The following is a 14,020-nucleotide window of genomic DNA, read 5'->3' on the forward strand; positions in this document are numbered from 1 at the left end:
TACACACGAAAGTAAATTCAACATTTTTGGTTGAATTGTTGTCGAATTGTAAATAGAAGAAAAAACAAGAGGAGTTTCATCTTGAGAACTTATATGGATCATTTAATCAGGACGGTGAAGGTGTTCTTGTGTGAGGGTGCATATCAGCATCAGGACTTGATTGTTTGGAATTTTTCGATAAAATAATGAATCACGCTGTTCATTTAAATGTTTTAAAAAACAATTTTGAACTATTAGCCCAAAGTTTGGTTATTGGAAGCAACTTTGCTTTTATCAAGATAACGATAAGAAGCACACTGTTTTCAACGTTTGTGTCTGCTGCCCCAAAAATTGTCCTTAAGCTTAGAAATATCTCCTCGATCGCCAGATTTAAACTTAATGAAACATATTTAGAGATATCTGGAGGCTAGATTACAAAAATACGGCTTTAAAACGAAAAGACAGCTGGAAACAGTAAGACTCGAAGTGTGGTTGAACACTTACTCAAAAATTGCACACACACACACAAAAGAGTAAAGAACATTGAAATCTATTCGCAGACGTTCAAATGTTGTTATGGATGTTGAGTGATATTCTACTAAATAATAACTCAATAAAAAGTTTGATTATTTAATAATAAATAGACATTTTTTAAAGTGTACGAACACTTTTGTGAGATAAAATTTGCGGTACTTTTTGGTTTTTGATTTTTAAAAAATTAAGTTTTAATACGTTATTAAATTTTTTCATGTAGTTTCGTTAGAAATAGATCATAGATCTTATAATTAAATACCCAATCCGAAATATTAATTTTAACCAATAGATAGAGGGCCTATTTCATTGAAAGTCGAAGGTGTACGAACAACTTTTGGGAACCACTGTATATTCTAAGTCATAATAAAACAAATAATTATAACATTTTCCTAACACCCTTTTCAGTTTACTGTGCCGAAGAGAAGAAACTTGATCTCAAAAATAAATAAAGAAATAAATAAATAAAATAAATTAATAAAATAAATAAATAAATAAAACAATACTAATAACAATAAAACGACTCAAATGAATCATAGCTAAGAACGACAAGGACAAAGTCGTTTTTTTAAATGATCCATTCATCACATGATTTTTTTTTTACCCGTGCATTGAACTCGTTCATTTGAACGACTTCGTTCATTTTAAAAAGTTGCAGGTGATCTCATTGCGACAGTTACTCAGGTACATTGAAAATGTGTTTCACTAGATCAGTAATATTCTTTTAAGGAAGAGCAACTAAAAATATCTAACAGTAAGAAAAGATATCAAAAAAAAAAAAAAAAAAAAAATCCAAAAGTACTTTGTTTAGGTTCGGATGTACTAAACATGAGTAGCGTTCTACATTCCAAATCGTTCACCATTTGAAATAACGGTCGTATATTTTTTCGGAGACTGAAATTATTCGTCTATTTGAAAGAGTCGGTCTTAAGGTGTTGTTCGTTCATGAACGACTTATCCCTTTTTAGGAACACTCGATTAATTCCCCATTCAAACAAATAAAATCTTTACTAAAAATAAAGCTGAAAGTCTCTGTCTGTCAGGATCTCTGTGACAAGGATAGCGTTCGGCCGATTTTCATGAAATTTGGCACAAAGTAAGTTTGTAGCATGGGGGTGTGCACCTCAAAGCGATTTTTTGAAAATTCGATTTTGTTCTTTTTCTATTCTAATTTTAAGAAAATTTTCCGAGCAAATTATCACAACGTGGAATAGTAAACTACGAAATTATCATAACGTGGAACCGTAACATGGGAGCAAGACAATTGGCGAGAAAATTCATCATACATTATTTGTAAATATACAGGCGAACCAAAATACCTTTTAATTTTCTACTACGGACAAAGCCGTGCGGGTACCACTAGTAAATTTATAAAACTGCACCCCCACCCCCTTCGCACTGGGGTCAAAAAACATTACAAACATTATTTCGGAAAATTCCACAAATTCCAGGGCAACCAAATATTGCCCAAAATTCGTCACAATTCTTCAACGAAGTTTATACAGCACAATACTAAACAAACAATTAAATAACCACCGACCCCAATAGAAAAAGCAACTTCACACGTTCGAGCACTAAATCCAAGTGCAAACTTCTAGCCATTCTTCCCGATAGCTTTAAAGATTAAAAAGTAAACATACCGGCATCTTGAATACACGATCTTTATCCTCTGCTTGATGGCCGGTCACGTTTTTCCGTGTGCAGTCGTCATGGCAACAGCCACACGTCACGAAGATGCCTCTCAAGTGCGCAATAAATTTTGATCTCCGTATTCAAATTTCGTTCGGATTTTCAATCAGGCTAACTAATTAAGCTGTGCTATAAAATGAAGAGACATAAAATTGTTAGCGGCATTCGTTTGTTTGGACCTTCTATTATTCAATGAAATATTAATTCGCGTTGATTAAAAAGATCTAGGTGCGAATGGAAATTGTTCCAATATTCCCAATAACTAACTCTTTCAAATGTAAGTTACAGCCCTATAGTCAGAGCTAAGCCAGAAATACATGAAATACGCCGCCTAATTAGTCCTGGCTATAGGGCTGTAACTTACTGAGTACAGTCGACTTCCGCTACAACGCGATCCGACTTACGCGAAATGGCTATAACGCGATTATTTCTCCAATAGAGAATTTTATTCCTAACGCGAATTCTTCACCCGCAACATGAAAAAATTCCGAAGGGAATTGCGGTTTTTTCGTGAATGGACCTTCATCCCTTTGGCATCGCTGAGTGCGGAAGTTCCCACACCGTACTAGTCTAAACATCGCTTCTACAAATAACTACTCCGCATTTTCCATTTATTTTTTTCATTCTACATGGGAAAGTTGATGAAATATAATGACACCTAAGAGCGCTGTTTCATTTAAAGTTTGTGAAGATCGAAGGAAAAAGAGAAAGTTTCAACAACTGTAGTGCATTTGTTTTTCTTACTACATAATGTACGTACCGTAGTGGTTTATTTCACGTCTTCCTTTCCCATTGATCATTCTGTGCATCGTAGCAGTTTATGTTAAATAAAACTTTTTTTTTAAATACAATAAATAAAAATTCAATTCTTTGTTTAAGAAACAGTAATGTATATTTCAAAGAAATTGTTTTTAACAGTTTGAGGTGGTGTTTACAAGTGTCTTTAATCGTATGGGTATGTTTATAAAAGTTTTTACACATACCCTTTTCCACGACGCGAAATTTCAACTTACGCGAAGGGTCTTGGAACGCATCCCTCACGTAAGTCGGAACTCGACTGTATACCTGCCTTGCCTCCAATATTCGAGTTGAACCGAACCATTGTTTCGGTCACTCGTCTGGTCAGTGCTAATTCTGTATTAGCCACCAGTCTGTTTAGCACTCTAGGCTTCCTTAAGAGGTATTCCACCTCCACCTCAGTCACTCCTACGCCAGGCTGATGAGTGCTAATAAGCACGAAACTGCAGTCCTCGGTTAGAATTGACTGAGTTGGCGGTGTATTTCATGTAACTCTTTCAAATGTTCATTAGGGTTCAGTCCAGTCGAAAACTAGGGGCTCAGCTCAGAATCTGAATAGTACAAATTTATAGGGGAAAGAAGACTTGGTGACTGAACTGACAAGGGCCCCCGCCATGGTTTTCAGCGAAGGCCATGTTAACATTATTTCTCAGTCAAAGTTGAAATAAGGCCCGTCATTTCAAAATTTTCCAGGGGGACGACGACAATGAAAAAACTCGGTGCATTTTATCGGCTTAAAACAGCATACATACAAAAATGCATTTTTAAAATTATGTTCCTAAAATCGTAATTAGCAAAACCCCCCTTCCCCCCGAATAAGGGGCCAGTCTAGGAATGATTTTCATTAAGTTGTCGTTCAAATAATGTCACGCTCTGAAGGGAGGGGGGGGGGGCTGAGCAGTCAGACCAGTTATTTTGGAAATCGAGGCTGGGGAGGGGGCCAATTGACCCCACTGGATTTTTGAAACATTATGAAATTCGGCATTATGTACGTATATTTTGTTGTTTTTCCCCTGTAAAATGTGTGGAACACAAACCCTTTGCCCCGCCCTCTTAGAAAATTTTAAAATGAAGAGGCTGGGGGGAGGGGGAGGCTTTCGTGAAAGTGACAGTTTATGACGAGGGGGGGAGGGTAACAAAAATAGTTTCTGTAACAATATGCTTGTGAAAAACAGCGTGACACAGACAAGGGCAGGGGTAAGGTGAACTGTGACACTTTTTGACGCAGGGGAAGAGGATCAAATTGATTGACAAAAAGTGTGACATCATCGATAGACAACCCCTTAGTAATCAAGTCAAAAGAAATGAGCATATTTTTGTCTCTATTTCGATTCTTCAATAAGATCACTTTCAAAATGAAATATCAAAGCCATAAACAAAGTAAAATTCAACAAGTAATTAATATACCTTCGAAGATTCGAAATAAAAAAAGTCTTTTCACTCAAAATAAATAAATAAATAAAGCAGAAATGACAGCTTACCTGTTGGAATGAGACACAACGTGGTCGAATGGGGAAAACAACGTTTCTTCCACCTGGAAGAGTCGCACGCACACTGGAAGAGCACACGCGTCAAATTAAAGAGCAAACGATTGCGTCGCAGAAGACTAGCCGGCAAACCGCAGGGTTGCACCATGACGAAATCTTTTTTTCCTCGCCAAGACTTGCGCCAAAAGAGATTAAAATGATAAAGGTTTCGTTTTTGTTAGCTCTTTAAAATACAGTGAAGCGCCGTTTATACGTTTCTCTTCTATGCGTTTTTATCAATTATACGTTTTTAAAATTGATCCCTGCAAAGTCTAATACATATTAACCTATACCTATTATACGTTTTTTCGTTTGTACGCTTTTTTTCATACAGTCTTTTCATAAACGTATAAACGGTGCTTCACTGTAGTTTATGATATTTATCACACACACAGTCATAAATTGTTAATGACACGATTTATGTAATTTTCTTTCGTTTTAAATTTCAAGAAAGTTACGGGAAATTTGTGTGTGTGTGTGTGGTCTCAAAAGAAAAAAGATTTATATATATATAAAAAAGGGAACTTTAAAACAAAACCAAGTATATATTGTATGCGAAGGTATTTCACTGCACTGAAACCTTAGGAAAGATGAAAAAGTAATTTTATAATAAGGGGGGGGGGGGGGAATGCCCTAAGTAATCTCTCGTATCAAGATACTCGTACAAATTTAAATCATCTACCTACTCAGTAAATTACCAGCCCATTAGCCAGGGCTAAAGCAGAAATACGTGAAATACACCGCCAGCTCAGTAATTTCCAGCCGAGGACTGCAGTTTCGTGCTTATTAGCACTCATCAGCCCGGCATAGAAAAGTGACTGAGCTGCAAATGGAAAACCTCTTAAGGAAGCCAAGAGTGCGAAACAAACTGGTAGCTAATATAGAATTAGCGCGGTGTATTTCATGTATTTCTGCTTTAGCCCTAGCTAATGGGCGGTAATTTACTGAATATATCTTGCCTTGCCTTCAATCTTGGAGTTGAACCGAACCATTGCTTCGGTCACTCGTCTGGTCTATGCTAATTCTATATTAGCTACTAGTTTGTTAGGCACTCTTGGCTTCCTTAAGAGGTTTTCCCTCTCCAGCTCAGTCACTTTCCTATGCCGGGCTGATGAGTGCTAATAAGCACGAAACTGCAGTCCTCGGCTGGAAATGACTGAGCTGGCGGTGTATTTCATGTATCATCTACCTACTGTTTAATATATGGGGCTGTGATTCGGAATCAGACTGGTTTTGGAGTAAAAGAGTTGGAATCTGACTGATTTTGGGGTAAATGAGTCGGAGTCGGAGTCGGGAGTCAAAGGTTTAAAATTCTCGGAGTCGGTCATTTTCTCTCAAGGTTCACAACTCTGCCAGTGCTTGAGGAATTCGAGTCGGGCTGGAGTCTGACTGACTGAATAAAAAGAGACGGAGTAGAAAAAGTTTTAAAATTCCCGGAGTCGGAAGCTTTCTCTCCGACTCCGCAGCCCTGGTTCGATAGTTATTTTCCCTTTTTTCTCGAGCCCTAATCACTACTAGGACCATTCCACGAAAAAGTCAACCCTTTGTCCCGCACGCGACGGTTCATTTTTTTCATTAAAAAGAAATAATTTTAAGGGGTAATGAAATTTTTTGCTTAAAAAATCACACATAAGTTTGCAATTTGTTAAGCAGGAAAAATTTGTTCATTATTATTTTTAATTATTAATTTGATTGAAATTTATGAGGCGTCACGTGCGGGACAAAATGACCGTTTTCCGTGTGATGACCCACTATCATTAAACCCACTGGCTCTTTTACGGCACACAAAAAAAAAAAAAAAAAAAAGAAGAAGAAGAAAAAAGAAAAGAAAAAAAAAGAAAATTAATTTGAATTTTGAAATTTTGAATTCAAATTACATTTTTCGCAATCACGAACTGCGACAGGATTCTACTCATTGCAGTTATTGTTTCTAGAAACGGCTCCTGTCCCCCCAAGCCTGCACCTCCTCCTGGGCGGTTACGTGTGCATAGTTGTGTGTGTGTGTGTAGGTTTGTGTGTGTGTGTAGTCTTGTGTGTGTGCGTGGACCTGTGTGTATGCACGTCGGCGTGTGTGAGTGTATGTGTGCGAAATCATGTGTTTGTATGTGTGTGAGCGTGCGTGTGTGAAGGACATGGAAGCCTCCGACCAGGAGAAGCGGACAGCTCAGGACCGGGGGACAGCCGCGCCTGCAGAGGCCGGTGGAGGGTGGTGCTGGTGTGGCTGGTCTAAGCTGAAAAAGGAACCACAACATCAAGGACGGTCAAATGAAAGCAATAAGCAATCGTGATTGCTCAAAAATCAGGTATAAAATGTGATGTTGAGCTTTAACTCATCAGGTTGGGAGTTTTCGGTGCCAGACATTACTTATTTGAAAGTTAAATCAATATCGAATCCCGATATTCTCATTTTCTAAACTTATTTTTAAAAGAATATTGACAAAATTAATAACTCGTGAAAATTTTGGCAACCTATAACCAGTGGCGTAGCTAAGGAAAGGGTCCACGGGGTTTGGACCCTCTTCGAAATGAATAAGATGAAATGTTCATTTTCTAGCACATTGTTTTTCTAATCGTAGAGTATAACAGTATAAGAAAGCTCCGTATCTCATGGCGAGCAAGGTTCACACATTAAGGGGTAAACTCCCAGCTGGGCTGACGCCCAGCACGGGGACCTTCCCCGACGCAGTAAGTACCAAGACCGTCCGTGGCCCAGACGACTATCGACCGCCGCACCCAGCCGTGAGGGGGACCAGCTACGCGGCCCCCCCCCCGGGCGGTGGAACCTAAGGCTTACAGCTAAGTGGTGGCGTGTGTGCGGAGAAAAGTATAAGAAAGCTCGAATTTTAGTTAATGGTATACGTATATGTATGTTTTCTACCTCTTGTATACCAGAGGAAAAATCGAACTCGAAAACATACATTTTTTTCCTTTTTACATTAAAAAAACCGGATTTTTTATTATTTTACAAATAAATTCAAATTTTCCTGCAAAATAAACTGCGTTGTTTCGAGTCCTTTTGTTGAAAGACGTTTAGGGCAAAAAGTTTTTGAAGCCAGAACTACCACTTTTTAAGAAGATATATTTTAAAATTGGATTCGAGGGCATCTGTTATAGCATTGGATTCTCTCCTTTTTTTTTTTTTTTTTGGAGGGGGTAGGGGAGGGTCTATAAATTTTGGAGCCGAAATGAAATCCCGGCTGCCTATTACTGAAAGTCATTTTATTATTCAATACATGTTGACAAGAAATATTCGAACTAAAACATGCTTTTAATATTCAATTTTTAGTCAAGTCTCAAAAACTCATTTTTTTTACTCATCATTTTTACAAAACTTTTGATCAACTCTACAGAAGTTTAGTTGCAGAAAGGACATCTGGTGCAATCAATTTTAGAACTCATCCTGCTAAACTAGAAGATACAACTGAATCATTCGGCTCCGAGGGGAACAATTTGATTAGAGTAACCCCTAAAGGCTCCCCAATCGACCACTAGGGATGGAGAGAGAGGAAAAAAAATCTTTTATTAAATTTGCTCAGCGAAGACTGATAAATTCGTTTATTTATTCGCAAAAGTAAATCCTTTTTCTTTCTTTCTTGTGTTGAAATTTTTATTCTCTCTCCTCCCGTCCCCCTTCAATAAATTATAGGAAGGGGAAAATAAATAAATAAATAAATAAAAATTAATTTGAATTTTGACATCTTGAATTCAAATTATGTGTGTATGTAAGCGTGGGTGTGTGGGGGGTATGTGTGTTTGTGCAGGGGTATGTGTATGTCTGTGTAGGCATGTGTGTTTGTGTCTGTGTGCTGGTAAAAGTGCGTGGGTAGTTGTGTGTATGAATGTGTGTGGGGGGGGGATGTGTATGTGTGTGTAGGCATATGTGTTTGTGTCTGTGTGCAGGCATGAATGTGCGGGTAGTTGCGTGTATGTGTGTGTATGTGTAGGTTTCTGTATGTATGCGTGTGTATGTGTTTGTGTATGTGTGTGTATGTGTGCGTGTGTGTATAGTTGTGTGTGTATGTGTGCGTGTGTGTATAGTTGTGTGTGTATGTGTGCGTGTGTGTATAGTTGTGTATGTATGCACGTGTGTGTAGGACATGGATGCAACTTGGAGACGACTTTCGCTATAGGAGCAGCATCGAGAGGAGTCGGTCGACGGTGATGGTGCGGAGGGTGGCGATCTGAAAATAAAATGATAGCGCGCCAAAAACAGTCAAATGAAAGCAATAAGCAATCGTGATTGCTCAAAAAAAAAAAAAAAAAAACACTTGAAACAAACATTGAATTGGTCTGTAATTTTTAGAAACATGGTAGTTAATCACGTGGAAATAACTCGCTAAACTTAGGAAATATTGTTTGTAAGAACCGAGATCATAGCTGTTTCTTTTTTGTAAAAAGAGTTCTAATACGGCCTCTGACGATCTTCAAAAAACCCTTATTCGGCACATTTTGTCTGATGCTTCGGCAAATTGGAAGATGCTAGAGCAGAATTTGTCCCCCCCCCTTGACTAGCTTAATATATTTTCTGATGAGATGTTGATGTAGGTATGTGTGCTTGATTATATTTTATCATTCGGTAAAACCTGAAGTTTCTTTAGTAGGCAAATTGAGAATTCGTTCCATCCCAAAAATTTAAGTTAGGAGCGCTCCTGGGAAAGGGGAGGGGGGCAGAACACTGCCAACCCTCGATACAGTACATACTTGGGTGAAAAACGAACGAAGCGCTTGTTTTCAGCTTTCATGTGTACAGGGTGTTTCAAAATGAATAGCGGGGTTTTAACATGTTATAATATTTATTACACCAAACTTACAGCCACAAGTGATATATCAAATGAAAGAGAAACTCAAACAGTGTTACATAATAGCCTACAAGTGTTCAATGTGAGCACCACTCGGCACACGTCAAGACGATATGCGAGTTCTTCCCAAACTTGGATGAGAGTCTCATTAGTAATTGATGCAACAGCTGTTTCAATCCTGTTCCTTAATTCGGGAAGGTCGGCTGGCAGTGGAGGCACATACAACACGGTCCTTAATAAACCCGCAAAGATAGAAATCACACGGCGTTAGGCCGGGTGACCGTGGATGCCATGGGAAACAAGCCCTGTCATTAGGCTCCTTACGGCCAATCCAGCGGTCGGGTACAGTTAGGTTAAGCCAATCGCGTACCTCATTATGCCAGTGAAGCGGCGCACCATCTTGCTGGAAGATAAAACACAAAACGCTTTCCGTTCCCATCTTTGCTACAAGCGCTTTCTAGCGGATTGCAGCAGAAACATTCCATTCGCATGCGCACTGATGCCAACAAACAAAACTGAGTTTCTCTTTCATTTGATATATCACTTGTGGCTGTAAGTTTGGTGTAATAAATATTGTTACAAATCCTGTAAATAGTAATTATTGTAGGAACGTAACCTGTAAATAGTTTCCCGTAATGAATATACAACCCCTTTTTCATTCGGCTAAATTATACGACCCCTATTTTCTTTCTTTTCATTGATAACGGTCTACTACTTTACAGAAGCGTGTGGAATATTTGAGAAATTTCTTTTCGGTGTATTTAAGCCGTTAGCGATGGATAAACAGTTAGTTTCGATTGATATTTCGATAAGAGAAGATTTTTGCTCTGTTTATAGCGAGGCATTTCGCTGTGTTGTTTTCGTATTTGGAAGTAAATACGTGTGTAAACGTTGAGTTTACGGTGTTGTGTGATAATTGCTTAATTGCTGATGAATAATTTAGCAGTTGTTGACGATCTTTCCTGTACATAGTGTAAATAAACTTCCTGTGTTTTTATCAAGAACTGTGTCTTCAATTCGAGAAAGTGGAAGTCGCACCGAATCCGTTACAATATTATAACATGTTAAAACCCCGCTATTCATTTTGAAACACCCTGTACTACAGAAACATGTAAGGCATCAATCTACATCGATTTATGTCTTCATTTAAAAACACCGAATCAGAATATAGATGCGCTCTTGGACAGACTATGTTCTCAAAAATAAATGAGTTCTGTAAAAGTTTTTTTTTTTTCCTCACAGCGTCAATGCAGAGAAAACTTCCAACTCTCGCTTCCTTTCTTTTTTGGGTGAAAAACAAACCAAACTCTTGTTTTTAGCTATCATTTGTACACCCCTGTGCGAATTAATGGAATAAAGACTCTTTTTTTTTTTTTTACAAAATCACCTTTATTTACATCATTTCAATATAAAATCAAAATCACCACTACAAAAAGTCCAGCACAATTTTCAATCTACTGAACATAGAGTCAACTAGAGTTTTGCACTTTTCTTTGAATTCTTGATCTGTAAACCATGTTTTTAGAAAAGCACAAATAATTTTTTTCTTTTGCTGTGCAATCAGATTTTCACTCAATGTCACAATGGCCTGCCTCTTCGGTGGAGAAATATCCGTGGCAAACAAAAAGATAAAAAGTGACCGAATTGAGGAAAAAAAGGAAAAATATTTAAACATTTTCAACACTTAAACAAAACACAGTATTTATGACAGAAAAACGTGAGGTTATAGCACCTAATCAACTCGTAGGCTAAAAAGTTGTTACAAACAAAGATTGAACAACCAAAAAAACTTGAAAAATAAAACTTCCCAACTTAATTCCATTAATTCGCACAAGGGTGTATATTACAGAAACATGTGGAGACATCAATCGATATCGATTCATGTCTTCGCTTAGAAATACCGATTCAGGACACAGTATGTCCCCAAAAATGAATGAGTTCTGTAAAAGTGGTTTTTTAGTCAGAACGGTGTCAATGCAGAGAAAACTATCAACCGAATGTACCTTCTGTGTGGTGAGATTCAGAGCCGTGTCCAAGGGGAGGGTTTTAGGGGTTAAACCCGTTCCAGTGAAAAAAAAAATCAATGAATCATTAAACGATTTTCCAAAACGTATTTTAAGTTTTAATTAATTTTAGAGTTAAACTCTGATACAGTATTCACCCTCTTTAATATTTCCCAACTTTAACAATTAATATTTTCCTCAATTGTAGGATTCCCAAGCACCTTCGCATCTAAGTGCTTGAAAAAATGGAATGGTTGGAAAGTCCGGGAATGCTGTAAGAAATCAGGGGAAAATTATTTAAAAGAATATTAGACAATGACGTAGCCCCCTCCCCCCCCCCAAAAAAAAACTTAGGGGCTTTTACAAAATGTTCAACTGTACAAATATGATTTCATAAAAAAAAAAAAAAAAAACCCCTCAAAACGTATTAAAAAAAAAAAAAAAAAACCATATAGTTATCGAACTAAAATGAACTATTCAACACGCGTAGTTAGTTTTCCTTTGACAACGTAAGTTACAAAGGGAAAAGGTTTCAACCCCTCCCTTTATGAAATCCTGGATACGGGCCTGGTGAGATTCATAACGGTCCTAACATGTATGTAATATACAATAATAGAATTAGTAGCATTACTTAAAACCAAGGCTTCTGGGAATTAGGAACCCGCCCTCCCCCTCCCCCCTTCAACGCTACGCCCCTCACTGTGACTATTAAAGAGAAATTAATTACTTGACACACTGTTGTGTTTTCTAATAATATAATGCATGTAAGAATGAAAAACCATTGACACCAAAACCGTTCTCTTTATGAAATCCCGGGCACGGGCCTGGGGGGGGGGGGGGAGTTCATCTTTTTCCCCGAAAATGTCTGGGAACTATTTTACGTAACGATTTCACTAGACGTATTTCAAACTTTATTACTGAATATCCAACGGCAATATCAATTTTCCAGTGAATGTTGACTTAGCAATTAACGATCAAAAAAAGGATGGAGGGGAATTTTTACGATCTTTTACTTTTCAGTTCATATTGAATATCAGAAGGGGTTAAAACCCCCAATATTTGACTACGCTCCCCCCCTCCCTCCCTTCATTACAAACTTCACAGGAACACACTATGTATCTGAATTAATACCAAGCAGAATATTTTCTATAGAATATAAAGAAAGTACCTAAATAGGAGAACATTAAAAGGCGAAAGTTATTAACAGTCGTACGATTTTAGTCTCATTGCAAAGCCTGCGAAAAAACCCTTTAGAGAATTTTCTTCATTCGAATTTGAAAACTCCAAGCGCCTAAGACCTGGAAACAGAAGAGGGGCTGTTCTCTTGTTTTGAGGGCTGTTCGCCAAATTTTAATGAGGATTAGGGTCTGCTGATATTATTGTGGGACTGTTGCGTTTTTTATTTTTATTTTTTGATGAACCTTTTATCAAAATTTACCTTTATTCATTCCGGTATTTGGATATTTAGAGACTAAAGTTCAAATTTAAATAATGATTTTTAGGGACTGTTGTCATTACTCTGACGGGAAATTTTGAATTTTATTTTGCTTTTATTTAAGCCAGATTATTGAAGATACGTCACTTGGCATAACTTATTTTCGAGATAGATCGGGCAAGGCCGGGTGACTCATCACTTAGAAATAATGTTTTTTGTTTTTAAAAAAGATGTGGTACAGTATGGGCCCTCTTTATTCGGGGGCCCATATTTACACCAACTACACCTAAGAAAGATGCTCTCCCCCGCAAATTTAGCCTAAAAGTAAATGTAGTCTACATTACTTTACCTCTAATAATAAATGATTGCATAAACTTTATCATTTAGTTCGAGTGATGTGAGGCTGATGCTTCAAGAACTCCACGTTTGTTAGTGTAACAATTGTACAAATCCAGTGGCGTAGCTAGGGTGGGGCGGAGGAGCGGTCCGCCCCGGGCGGCATACTTTTGGGGGCGGCGATTCAGCATCTTTGATGAGAAAAAAAATCTAAATAAGGCACATATACTTGCAGCCTATTTCTTGGAGGCGAAAGGGGGGAAAAAAAAGCTCTTCGAAATGCAAGGTTTTGGTACAACTCTACAACTGGGTTTCTCGGAGTTCAAAGTTGAAATATTTCCGTAGTAAACCCCAAAATTTTCCTCATTCACTCAACGTTCTTTAAGATAGAGACAGACTTAAATTGAATTTTTAAAACTTAAATTTGGGAAAATATTCTAGAAAAGACCCCGACTTCCCAACGTCAATAAAGGCTACTTACTTCAGTTTTGATGAAGATTCGGGAAAGAACCCCCGAAGTCATTTTTAACACCACTTTTTGATATAAATTTAGAACAGTTCTCCTGGATAGGCGCCTCCTTTTTTTTGCAGGAAGAATACGGTTAAAATACTTTTCTTTCTCCCTCAAATTAAGTTTTCGATTTGGAGTTCAATAACTTTCGATGGTTTAATCTATTAGATTTGTTTTAATGAAAGGGCGGCAAATAGAGGCACCGCCCCGGGCGGCAAAAATTGTAACTACGCCACTGTACAAATCTGTACAGAAGCTATTCATTTAATCAAAGTAAAAATCAAAATCGGCGGGCTCATAGTTACGTTCTTCCTATCTTAAGTAATTTGTAAGTGATGTTGTATTTCACGTAAGTAATTTTTTTATTCATATTAAATTAGATTATATTTTGTACGAAAAAAATGAAGTCTTCA

General features: G+C 37.6%; 1 protein-coding gene across 2 annotated transcripts in view; it reads right to left on the reverse strand.

Moving 5' to 3' along the window:
• The window catches only part of LOC129222161 (alpha-crystallin B chain-like), a 70,785-nt gene extending 66,216 nt beyond the window's left edge, over window positions 1-4,569 (reverse strand). Inside the window, exon 1 of one of the 2 annotated variants that reach the window (XM_054856618.1) lies at window positions 4,479-4,569. The gene's annotated coding sequence lies outside the window, so the exon portion shown is untranslated. Of the gene's footprint in view, window positions 1-2,150; window positions 2,328-4,478 lie in introns of those variants that run through there. The other variant, XM_054856619.1, reaches the window with a different exon arrangement.
• Window positions 4,570-14,020: the final 9,451 nt, after the last annotated feature.

The sequence above is a fragment of the Uloborus diversus genome, chromosome 5 (assembly GCF_026930045.1).
Source record: "Uloborus diversus isolate 005 chromosome 5, Udiv.v.3.1, whole genome shotgun sequence".
Classification (NCBI taxonomy): domain Eukaryota; kingdom Metazoa; phylum Arthropoda; class Arachnida; order Araneae; family Uloboridae; genus Uloborus; species Uloborus diversus.